General features: G+C 39.8%; 1 protein-coding gene across 13 annotated transcripts in view; it reads right to left on the bottom strand.

Moving 5' to 3' along the window:
- Nucleotides 1-13,000, bottom strand: part of MECOM (MDS1 and EVI1 complex locus) — a 481,167-nt gene that overhangs the window by 201,460 nt on the left and 266,707 nt on the right. The window lies entirely within an intron of this gene.

The following is a 13,000-nucleotide window of genomic DNA, read 5'->3' on the forward strand; positions in this document are numbered from 1 at the left end:
GAAAGGGCTTGTCTGGAGGTGCAAGAGGATAAAAATGCATAAAACTGTGGAAAAAACGGATAAGAATGGACAAGTCTGCTAATATCGAAGGAAGTCCAATGAAAATGACAAAGAACAGGAAGCGAGTGCAAACAATAATATATCAATACAAGGAATATATGAGACTGATGACCAGTCTATACAAACAGACAGTGCTTGCTTGCTTGCTTGCTTGCTTGCTTGCTTGCTTGCTTGCTTCATGCAGGTGTGTGACTTGCAGATAAAAGTTCCTGTGGACTAGCTATGATACTTAAATGACAGTTGCCATCATTACTATAATTGTGACATCTTGACAAAGGACAGCTGCGGCTATCACTGTTACCATGTAAGCATCCGTTCACTAAAGTTTCTTTATTTGGTATGTTACCATAGCACACAGGGATATGGAGAGTATAAGCGATACACTTTGTTAGACTAGTTGTTATCAAAAAAGCCCCAGACTAGTAAAAAAAATTAATAAATCACTTCTAAATCTCTAGAAGGAAGACTGCATTGTCATAAAGGACAATAAAATGATCAACATGGTCCTGCTATAAAAGTGACTAAGGTTGATAAGCTTTTTGCGCTCCTTCTTTATGAACATGAAAAAAGAAAGTGCACAAATAGCACATCAGGTAGTAACTGTTCAGAACATGCTGAAGATTTTGGCCAGGGCTATGTGAATCCTGTAATTCTCCTAAAGCAGAGAGAAAACGCAGAATTCGTTTAAGATCTTAAAACTCATCTTCCTAAAAATCTGTTTTTCTACCCTCTATCTATCTACCATCTGTATATCATCTATCTATCATCTATCTATCATCTGTCTATCATCTATCTATCTACCATCTATCTATCATTCTTGGTGTAATCTTGGAAGCAAAATATATGCCTGAATAAGATTTCCGATGTTGAGAAGTGGAGCTCCAGCACCCTGTGTAGATTCTTGCCACTCCACATCTATGATATGCAATATAAATTATACAAAATCAGCACAAAATGCAAATGCCCACAAAATGCATAGTTTTTACTGGCCAAACAATCCAGGTTTTCTCTGCACAGAATTTGGATTACTTTGGCACAAAATTTAGATTTTTATATTTTTGCACAGAGTGCATACTACATGTGGCCAGGTTCCAAAGAAGACAGAGAAAACTGTGTGAGCAACCAAACTTAATGCTTAATTTGTTTTAAAACTGAACAGCAGCAGTAACTGTTCCTGCAAAATCACAAAGTCCTGACCCAATGTTCCACATGGTTCTCTGCCTTAATGCACATTCTTTTGTTAAATCCAGACTACAGTCTGAACTTTAGAACTCAAATAAGGCTAGTGTTGTCATTTTAGGGTTGTTTTTCCTGTTTTGATAACAAGCATCTAATGCCCACAATAAGCCATTAGATCATGAACACTAATGGGTGGCTTACACCACACATATACGTAGTTATGTTTATCGGTTGCTTTTGTGTTGAATTTATATGGTACATAAATCATACTCTTCACATCTGTATATACTGCTTTGGAATCTTTTAATGAAGGATAAAATAATTAAGCTCCTTCCCCTCCCCCTCCTTTGTCCAGCTTTCTCTTAAACTGGAATTGTTAGCAGTAAAATAAAAAATAAAAAGGAAAATGAAAACTTATTAGGCTTTCTAAAAAGCCATGGTAGCAAATGGCAGATCTAAGAGGGTGATTCACAAATGTGTTGTACATCAAGAGGACCACATTGGACTGTCATTCTTTCTCACTAGGCCTTAACTTTAACCTTCCCCGTTTTGCTCTGTTCCGCCTCTTTGCTGCTCCCATGTCCTGTGCCTCTTTGTTTCCCTCTGTTCCCAATCTCCCACACTCATTTACTCCTGCAATCTGCTGTCTAACAGAAGGAGGCAGGACAAGGGAGTTCCCCACCTCATGTGTCTATAACTTAAGAGAGAAGATGAGAATTGTGTTGCGTTCACAATGGATGTGGATGTAAGAAAGAAACACCATCTGTGCCAATTGTGTGATTAGAGAAGACCACTCATTTGTGGTAACATTCCTTCACTTCCTCTCTATAAAATGATTGTGCTCGTGAATTGAGGTGAAATCAAAACCTTTAATACAGGCAAAACCTGAGATACTACTTGACAGTGCTGTGATTAAAGTCTGAGGGTACACAAAAGAAGTTTACCAGAACATTCCAGCACCCAAGGTTCAGAATCATATTTCTCCTGGATGACGCTGACACATATTAATGGCTCTTTTTATCCAGAGATAACACAATGGCACTTAAGTTTTCTATTGAAATCCCCATTTAGTTGTGAGCATTTCTATTTTTTAAGGAAGTAGTGACTCATGGTAACATAAGCTATCACAGGAAACAATATAGAAATAATATAAGATAACTCAGTGACGCTGAAACACAACCTTCCTCTGTTCTTTGCCACACACCCTTCCTGTCAGGTGTACAAAATAGGCACAACATATGAATCACCATCCAGATTTTAGTCTTGTCTATCCTGATTTCTAAAGAATCCTTTATCACAGCTAATAAAACTCATGCTGCTTTTAAAACCATCTTTCCCTAGAAAAACTGTCATCTTTTATCAAGATAACTAGACTGGCTCTACTAAGCTACAACATGGCATCTGCCGCTGCCTGCCAAGCCATTTGTCTATCTTCAACAGAATACTACAAGCCTACATTTAGATGGTTTGCAGTTGGGTGTCAAGGCGTCAAAACTGATGGCAGGCCTGATCATTTGAACGGGTTGCTTTTAACGTGAGCTGTAGGTTAGTTGGTTGAGCTCACAGCTGCCAGCAGCCAGCAGGTAGCACTGTTGAGCAGTTGGTGAAAATCTGCTGCCCAGTCTTCACCACCCATGCTTCAGCTCCTGCCATGCCTCCGTGGAGGCTGCCCACACATGGTGGCTTGAGTGGAATGCCAAAGAATTACAGGTAAAAGAGAGCCGATGGACAGCAGCAAGGAGGAAGAGGAGCGCCTGCAGCAGGCAGCACCCAGGTGCACCTGTATGACTAAGGAGGAGCTACTGGGGGCCTCCAACATGGGGCCCATAGAAAGCTAGGCAGCCCTGGTTACGTGATAGCACTTGGCTTCTCTACATGTCCATGGTATGCTTCTAGAATGGTTCAGGGAGGTAGGGACTGAAGGTGCTGTACCCTCCACAGTTCTGCTCCTACCTCCAAGACTGTTTCCAGAAAGTAGTTCCAGGAGGCCACCGTTCAACACTATGATTGCTTTCCTGTGATGCCCTGCAGGGTTCCATCTTGTCCCCCATGCTATTTGACAGATATATGAAACTGCTAGGAGCTGTCCTCAGAGGTTTTGGAGGGAATTGTCCCCAATACGTGGATGATACATTGCCACAAAGGTGCATGCCTAGGAACTTCATTATACAGCTTTTAGGGAATGCCAAAGACACTCTTCTTCTATCTAGCCTTTGACATCTAGGATGTGTTTTTCAGCACCCACTCTATTACTGTGACTTTAATTTGCTGTAACTGTTTTTAATACTGAATTGTAAAGTGTTATAACCTGCCCTGGAACCTGCTGGTAAAGGGTATGTATTAAATTTGCTGCTACTACTACCATTGATGATGATGATACATGGGAAGCAGTTCTATAAAAAGCAGAAGGGAATGTCAAGCATCTGAAAGATACTGCCACTTTAAATATTAAGAACCTAAGAATAACTTGCTTGATCAGGCCAATGCCCCATCTAGTCTAGCATCCTGTTCTCATAGTGGCCAACCAGATGTCAATGGGAAACCGTCAAGCAGAACATTAACACAAAAGCACTCTCCCCTCCTGTGTGCTATATGGCCTTGTATCAGGTCTGCACAACTTAATAACCCACAAAATGAATGCAGTGAACAACAGTTTTTACAGTGCCAGGCAGGCAGCAAATAGGAGGGGTTTATCAAGCCCCTAGTGGGCTACCATATGTGGCTGGTGGGTTGTGTTCTCCTTGATAGATTACAAATTTTGCAGGCTGTTCCAGACATTAAACTGAATCTCCTGTATTGAGCAATGGGAGAATTCATCCTTCCGTCTAGAAACTGATGGCATTGTGCCAGCAAAAAAGGGTTTTGCTTCATACTTCCTTACCACACCTTGCTAGAAGAGGTCATCCTTTCAATCATCAGACAACTGTATAGCAATAAGTACACAGAAGGATTCATGCCTTATCTTTCCAGTGTTCCACCTGATAATTTTTTATGGTGTCTTTGTTCTTGCTTCAAGTCAAGTGTCACAAGATTTCTTTTTTCTTCCTTTTTAAAAATAATGATGCAACTCATTCAGTTCTGAAGAACTTTAAAAAAACAACACAATGATGAATAGAACTATGAAGAGACAGGCACGAATCTTCCTGTGTACCCTTTGCTTTCAGATTGCCTGATGACTGAAGATACAATCTCTTCTAACAAGGTGTGGCAAGGAAGTGTTAAGCCAGACACATATCTACAAGTACAGTGACAACACCTTCCAAACAGAAGATTCTTTCTCTGTTGCTCAGGGGTTGCATGCTCTTTCAAAAAGCTGTGGCCCTAGTCAGACATGAGATGCAGCAACGTACACGTTAAACACGTTTGCTCATTCACATTTAGGGGTCTGCAGATTTAGTACTGATTCAAAAAGGACTGCACAGAAAACAAGAGTGAACCTCCCCACCCTTCATTACCTTTCTATGTTCTATTGCTTTCTGCTGTTTCTCCCTGCCTGACTCACTCCCTGTAGTGGAGCTGGAATGGGGCAGGGAGGGCAGTGAACCACAACGAGGTAAGGTGGCAGAGGGACCTGATTTTACTCCTTTCCATGACAAGCTTCCTTTTGTGTAAAGAACAGCTCTCGTCACTGCTTTATGTGTTCACAGGGCTAGAAACCAGAGCCTTTTGCTTATAAGAATCACTTAACGGGCACAATTGTGATACAGTTTGGTGATGGAAAAAGCTTATCCGTTAGGCTAAAGTGGGGGCCAATCTAGACTGGCTCGTTGCTTAATGGCTTGCTTCCCTTTTCTAGAGTATACTTGCTAACATTCCTAAAATGGTCTACTTAAGACTTAGTAAATATTCTTTGATGTTTATTGAGGTGTTATGATGATCACTAACATTTATTTTTATGGTATTTAAGTGCATTTTAATCTCAATGAAGCAGGAGAGAGTTTTGGGGACTTGGATTCTTTTCATTTGATGATTTATGTAAGAAATGCTTTTTTTCTTTTGTTAGTTCCCATAACTTACATTTTTTATGTGCTTACACTGTTGTGATGCATGCATTTCAATTTTATTTTGTAATTTCTTATTTGAAAGAAATAAATACACACAGTGGGGGGGGGGGCGCAAAGGCAGCTACCAAGATGCCAAAACACAAGCCACTCATGTAAAACAAGAAATTGTGTTTACCAGATATCTCAGGGTTAACCTGCATGCAGCACATTTGCAGATAGATTCCGCTCCCTTACTACCGCTTCCTTTATCTACATACGCAGCCAGAAAGGCTGCAGGTGCTGTGGAATACTGGGATGGGCAAAGAGAGAGGAAGAGAGCCTTCTTAATCTTTCACTTCTGTCAAACTTCCTGCTAAAGATTACCCCCTGGAAGCTCTTCTCTATTGATGGGATGGTGGAATATACAGGTATAAGAAAATAGTGGGCAGGGTGGCTTTTAGTGTGGAAACAAAGGATTAAGGAGACTCACCTCACCTGTTGCAATGACCTACTGAGGTAATTTGAAAAACAATAAAACACTGGAGGTAATACATGTGAATGAACATCCTATGTAGGGTGGCTTCACACATTACTCATAAACACAGATGCAAAGGGCCATGGAGATCTTTGTTTAGTTCTACTCTTGAGGTCACATGGCTCCAGCCTCATGTGTTGAGGAATAAATTTTGAAGCTGTCCCTGTGAAGTGGGAAGCCTTTTCTATCTCGTATGCTCGGCTGGACTTTAGTAACTGAGTCTTCCAGGGTTCAAAATCACATGGTGAACCTACATGGATTAAAAAAAAAAAAGGCTTCCTCCTCAGACATTATCCCTACACATGTGAGGGGCCAGGAGGAGTCATATGATCTTGAAGATAGGTTGTATGTGCTGCCACTCAGCACTGGTCCTTCATGCAAGTAACACATGAAGAGGTCTGACACCTATTTCACAATTGTCAATGCAGAAGACATCTGTAGATTCCCCCATGCAGAAACCGCTTTTAATCTCTGCCTGTGTAATCCAAATAACAGAGTGGTTAGTTCCAAAAGAATTGGATTCACATCCCAGCTCTGTCTGCTTAGACCCATTGGGGACTGTAAGCATGTTAATTCTGTTCTACCTTAGTGGAACTTAATCTTACTATAAAAGTGAAGGTCACTGATTCTGAAAAATAAATACAGTGGTACTTCTGCTTAAGAACTTAATTCGTTCTGGAGGTGTGTTCTTAACCTGAAGCTGTTCTTAACCTGAGGTACCACTTTAGCTAATGGGGCCTCCTGCTGCTGCCACTGCGTCGCCAGCGCACGATTTCTGTTCTCATCCTGAGGTAAAGTTCTTAATCCGAGGTACTACTTCCGGGTTAGCGGAGTCTTCAACCTGAAACGTTTGTAACCCGAGGTATCACTGTAAATGAGAGAATTATTATCAATTATGTTTGCACTTGCAAGGGTTAATAAAAGCAATTAACTGCCTCAAATAGGCATGCTGTATATTCATCAGTTGATGGCTGCAACAGGAAGTGATGAGAGAGAGATAAAAAGAAAGCACCCCTCTTCCTCCTTGGAGCTCTGATTAGACGGCCTGAGAACTATATGAAAGCTATGATCAGCACAATGACCAGACCCAGATCTGCTTAGTTTCAGCAGCTGGACTGTATCATGTGCCTTCAGACCACTCTCTGGATTTGCATGTGTCAAACAGCTATTACACATCACTACAGGCAGAGCTTTCCTGTCATCTCAAATACAGTGTTTTTCAATGGATATAATTCAGCCATGAGTCACTGAATAGCTACTATACATACATATGTGAATCAATCATCAATCCTGATGACTACTGCATATGGAAAAGTTGCATTTAAAACACATGACATCTAATATGGAAATTCAGTCAGCAGTATATGAAAAGCCCAATGATTTTTCATATAAAATCATTATAAGCAAATTCATTGTTTAATTGTTCTTTCTTGCCAACTCCAGGAAGTGTTTTATACAACTTACTGTGTACTATAATTTTCCCCAGAAAATGCATCTCTCCATTTTAAAGAGGGGGAAATGCACAACAGATCACCCCCTCTTTATCCTAAGTGATTGCTGTAAGGAGAAAGAAACCTCCAGACATTTCCCCTTCAGATCACAAAAGGAAATATTAATCAAGGAAAAGATGGGAAATTATGACACTGAGCAACTAAGGCTCAACCCAAATGGCGAAGTTTCAGTAGATCACAGGGTACAGGTGACTATCCATCAAATAACCTATCATAATACACATTAAAATGTCTGGTTTAATCAGGACAGTAGCCAAGAGCAATATTTTTCTGCTGACTTTCAGAATACATAGTACAAAAGCAATTCCCCTGAAACATTACACTATAAGCATCCAAAAATTCCTGATTAAGTAAAAGGAATTCTAAAACTTAGGTTTCTAAAAACACCATGATGCCTTCTTATCATGAAACAAATACAAGGATACAAGCAGTTTCTCTGTGAAGTAGATCTGCAGAGTTTCAAGAATTTCTTGATAAATACAGTATGTTAAAGCCATTGGTATTCTTCATGTGGTGACTATTATAAGCCTGGTCAAAGGCAGCAAGTGAGAATGGAGATAATACATAGATGATCTCAACAGTTGATTGCAAATTTGGCCTCTATTCTTGGTAATAATCACAAAATGGGTCATTTCTCCACTCTATCATTACTGGTGGAAAGCATTTTAATCAAAACTACTATTTCACCTGTCAACTAGGATCACAATTGAAACACAATATAATAGAACTTTCAGATTTAAATTCTGGGGATTGGGAGTGTTGAAAAGTATTCAAAAACATGTTCTCAAATTATAAAATTTTAATTTGTTTTTAGTGAAACTGAAGTTAAATTTGACTGCTTAGTCTTATATTGTATTAAACCAATAACTGACAGTATGGACCACTACCTCACCTAATCCTTAAAAAAGCTCAATATACAAATAATCATAACTCTGTTCGCCATACAATTGCATTGTTACTCTCATAGTTGTACAGTACTCTCACAAAAGCTCATTTTCATTAGATTTGTGCTTTCGCACCCCACTTCTTCCATTAAAGGCATGCCTACCTGGCACTGTTCTTGTCATCCTAATATTTTGGTGGGCAACATCCTTTTACAATCTATGTACATCAAAACTAAAAAGTAAGTTCTGACAACCTGCTTAAGCTGATTTGCAAGTGACAGAAGCTGTTTTTAGTTGCCACCTCTTTCCCTTCCTTACAGACCTTCAGTTTTCAGTACCAAAACTCTCCCATATAGAATGGCAAGACACCATCATAGGGTTCAACAAAGCTCTCCATAAAGCTAGCACCCTTGTGCCAAAATAATGAAGGGGGCAGGAAGAGAAACAGCAATGCTTACTAGAGAGTTGTTTTAGTTTATCAAGATTTGGCGAAGAAATATTTCAATAGGTTATGCCAGTTAACGCTCCAGCTTTGCCTCAAGAAACCATGAATATTTGTCAGGCAAATGATTTATGGATTTAGCACTGTGGAACAATGAAGGGAAAGCTTGGCAAACACATACAAAGGCTACAACCTTTCAAAAGGTTCTAGAACAAGCTCATTATTGAACATTTGAAGTTAGAAACATGTCATCCAGTCTCTATTGAGCCTAGCAAAGTGTAACACAAAGGCTACTTCCTTTAGATTGCTGTTTGTGGGACTTCATTTTGATGTGGTAATACAGTGGTACCTCGGGTTACAGACGCTTCAGGTTACAGACTCCACTAACCCAGAAATAATACCTCGGGATAAGAACTTTGCTTCAGGATGAGAACAGAAAGTGCACAGTGGCGGCACGGCAGCAGCAGCAGTGGGAGGCCCCATTAGCTAAAGTGGTACCTCAGGTTAAGAACAGTTTCAGGTTAAGAACGGACCTCCAGAACAAATTAAGTTCTTAACCCAAGGTACCACTGTACTGGCAATTTTGTGTAGCAGGGTTAAATTTTTGAGAAATGCCTTTTCAGATGAGACTGTGGGGGATAGTCAACATGCAAAGGAAGACTTCACTGCTTCAGATGTGCACGTATAAACCAGTCCCAAGAGAACATGATTAGAGGTATTCCCAATATGAAACATTTGCTTTTGTTTCAATCTTTCCAATATGCATGGAAGACAATCTGCCTCATTTCAGTTCTTTTAAAATTCAGGCTAAACATGAGCACCAAGTTACAAACTATACATTAATGTACTGGTATATACACTGAAGAACTGGAAACGTTGCTCAGTTTTTTGTGGAATTCTGATTGGTCCTAATAAAGTGTGGATTTTGCAGGTTTTTTTCTTATGGACCCTCATGGCTGCCTTTGTTTACTATTTAACTTGAGGAGAAAATTCCATAGTTGTTTGTTGGTTGGTTGGTTGGTTGGTTGGTTGGTTGGTTGGTTGGTTTTTTGGAGTGGGAGGTTTGAGAGAAATACAACCAGTAAAAGGACCTCTCCCATGTGGACATCTGAGATGCTCCATCTGATATTGCTGCCCGGATCCATATTAAACCAGAATTTTGAATTGGTCACAGAAATATAAAGGCAGTCAGTGCAGCTGTGCTGCTGTCAGCAACATTCTGCACCAGCTAAACTTACCAGACCGACTTCAAAAACATTTCCACATAAAGTGCATCATGAAAAACTAATCTCTGGCTTTGCTAATACAAAGACTACCATGTTTCTCTTTGCATCCAAGTTCTACCTAAGCAGGAGGTTTTATGTTTCTCTTAGGCTTGAGACAGACCTGGTTAATAGGTGGGTTTCATGTTTTCAAAACATGGGAATCAGTTATTGATTCCTTCTTTATCCCGGGATCTCATATTTAACCTGATGACTGCAACAGAGACTAAGGCTGCAATCTTAACCCCTTTTCAGTGCTGCTAGAGGGAATAGGTATTAAACAGAGGAGTCCTTCAGTTGGGCATCACTACCATTGAAGCCTCCACTGGGGCAGAGGAAGAGCAGAGCTAGTCATCAACTGGATTCAAAGCTATTTTGAATCCACCATTTTCTGGTGAGGGGCTCTCTGCTGCAGCCTGCAGCTAGTTCAGCAAAAAAAGGAGGCACACCCCTTTCACCCTGGCCAGCAGGGCTGCAGATGATGAATCCAGTGCTCTGCACCCCCAACCCCTCACCAGGATTGCTCTGTAGCCTGCCATCTCCATTCCAAACTGAATCTTTAAGAAATTCCTGGACACTGAATATTCAGCTTCGGGACCTGTAATTTACCGGTACATCTGCTGCAGTTACTGTTCAGCATTCCAGGATCTCAGTCATTGATAGAAAGAGTTAGCTAGAATGCCCTTATCAAGAACAACATATTCTATATTCCCTTGCAAGGGCTGCTAGATAGCAACTTTTTGAATTAAATATCGGAGTACTGAGACCTTGTAGAAGCCTCAGAAAGGAAGTAGGTAACAGAGGCAAAAATCGGCAAGTCAAGATAATTGAGTGTGCTCTCAAGCAGAATGGTAGTAACTAAGCAGCTCTTTACCCAAACCAATGAATCACTAGATTGGGTGGGAATCTACTAAAACAAGCATGATATTGTAGAAAGAACAATATATACTTTGTCACTATTTTCTGTTAAGCATAAGTAAATGCCTAATTTCATTTTTGCATAAGAAATTTGGAAAATTAATATATAAAATGAATGAAAAACATTTGGATTTGATAGCTACATGGGGGAATGAAAAACATTATGGTGTACAATTAACATAGGGCTCAGGAACAGACAGTGAAACCAGGGTCTTTTGACTCCCAATCTCTATCAGAAATATAGTAATTTAATGCCAACCCTTCTGTTTAACAAAAGGCTACTTGCTGTAGTATAGAGTACAGACTATGCTTAACAGAAACAACAACCAAAAATGTTTAAATACAGAAATGTTAACACTTCTGTAATCCGTAATAATTGTCAAGAACCAGCCAGGAAAAGGAAAAAACATCTGACAGTGTCTGGGCTTGCTGCCATGGACTGGATTCACTGTTTGGTGTTGTATAATTTACAAACTTTTGTTCTTTCAACAACTATTCAGAGAATAGAATTGATAAGTAAATATATAGAAAAAAATAACAGAGGAATATAACAACTCCCTTGCACCATCTAAGAGGTGACGGCCTTTTAAAGGGAAAATAATTTTCTAAGACTTGCCAAAGGCAAGAGAACATTAAACAAATCACATAACATGAAAGCTATGAAAAAAATGTTCATGGTATTTTTCAACACACAGGGAAAAAAAGCTCTTTTCAGATGCTACATTGATTAGGAGATAAGCCCTTGCATGCTTATTATACCATCTGAGAAAATAGGCTTGGATCCTTAGACTATGTAGAGACATATTTTAAAACTTAAAAATAATCCAGGTGTTAAGACATTGGGGACTTTTTTTCTCTCTGAACTGCATTAGTGTAATGAAACTGAGTAGTAAATCCACAGAACCAAATCATACACATAGCAAGGAAGAAGTAGTTCGATCAGTGAAATCCTTCCTGTGTTGTTATGTCAAGATACATGGCTGGGAAAGTCCTCTGCTTGAGACTCTTCTGAGAGATGGGACTTGGCTACATCAAATGTTTCTCTGACTCAGTAGAAGGAAGCTTCTTTTAAAAAAACAATCCTGTTCCAAGCTACCTTCCTACTTACAAATACAAGATGGATATTCATCATTATTATAAAAATAATCACTAAAATAATAAATTTTTAAAAACAGTGGCAATGAGCTGCCGCAAGATGTCAACCTTACACAAACAAATATTAAATATTAAAAGTTTAAGTAAGCAAGTAGGTTATTAAAGTACATATATAGTCAAACCATCTTTTCAATGAGTTGGACCATTCTAGATGAGGCTTTGTTACTTCTCACTTGTTCTCCTGCCCCTCCCATTCTTCCTACTTCTCTAACAGATTGAACTTTGCGACTGCAGACCCTAGGGTTTCTTTCACCACAGCTAGGATCATACAGCCACAACATGTGCTGTGTACATAAAGCTTCACATTCATCACACCGTTCTTATATTGGGGGCATTTGTGTAAGCTCATTGGTCCAACATATAGTAATGCAAAGGGGTCTGTGGGCAAACACAGACTCCCTTAGCCTGAAGCGAGATGAGTGACACACCCCATAATTGCCTTTGACTGCACCTAACTGCCAGGGGTCATACCAACAGGGAACTTTCCTCAGTATTGGGGGGAAATATACAAGGTGGCCACCCCACTCTCTTTCTCATTCAACAGAAAGCACATATTGTCCCATAACCATTTTTCTAGGAGAGATGGTGACTTAAGGCAGATCCACACCATACATTTAAAGGACACCCAATGCACATTTAAAGCACATGGTTTCCTCCACATAATCCTGTGAACTGTAGCTTGTTAAGGGTTCTAGGAATTATAGCCCTGTGAAGGGAAACTACAATTCCCAGAATACTTTGAGTGAAGTTGTGTGATTTAAACGTGCCTTTTGGATCTGTCTGCACTTCTTTTTGTCTGGGACATCTGCTCAGAGGCAGCAGTGGGTCACTGCTTTAACAACTATACTCTATGCCAAATATTAATAACCATCTAGCCCAACCCTTGTAGTTATACTGCTACTGCTCATTTCAACAGGGCATACACAAGAGAATTTCCAAAAAGACTGTATCAAAAAGCAAGGTGAAGGTCAATGTGGACCTCAAAAGGCTTTAAGGGGCAGTTGGAGAATTTCTTTTTTCTTTTTATCTGATTGTCCTGGTCTTGCTGCTGTATCAGGAGAGAAGGTCACT

The sequence above is a fragment of the Podarcis erhardii genome (assembly GCF_964252035.2).
Source record: "Podarcis erhardii genome assembly, chromosome: 5".
Taxonomy (NCBI): Eukaryota; Metazoa; Chordata; class Lepidosauria; order Squamata; family Lacertidae; genus Podarcis; species Podarcis erhardii.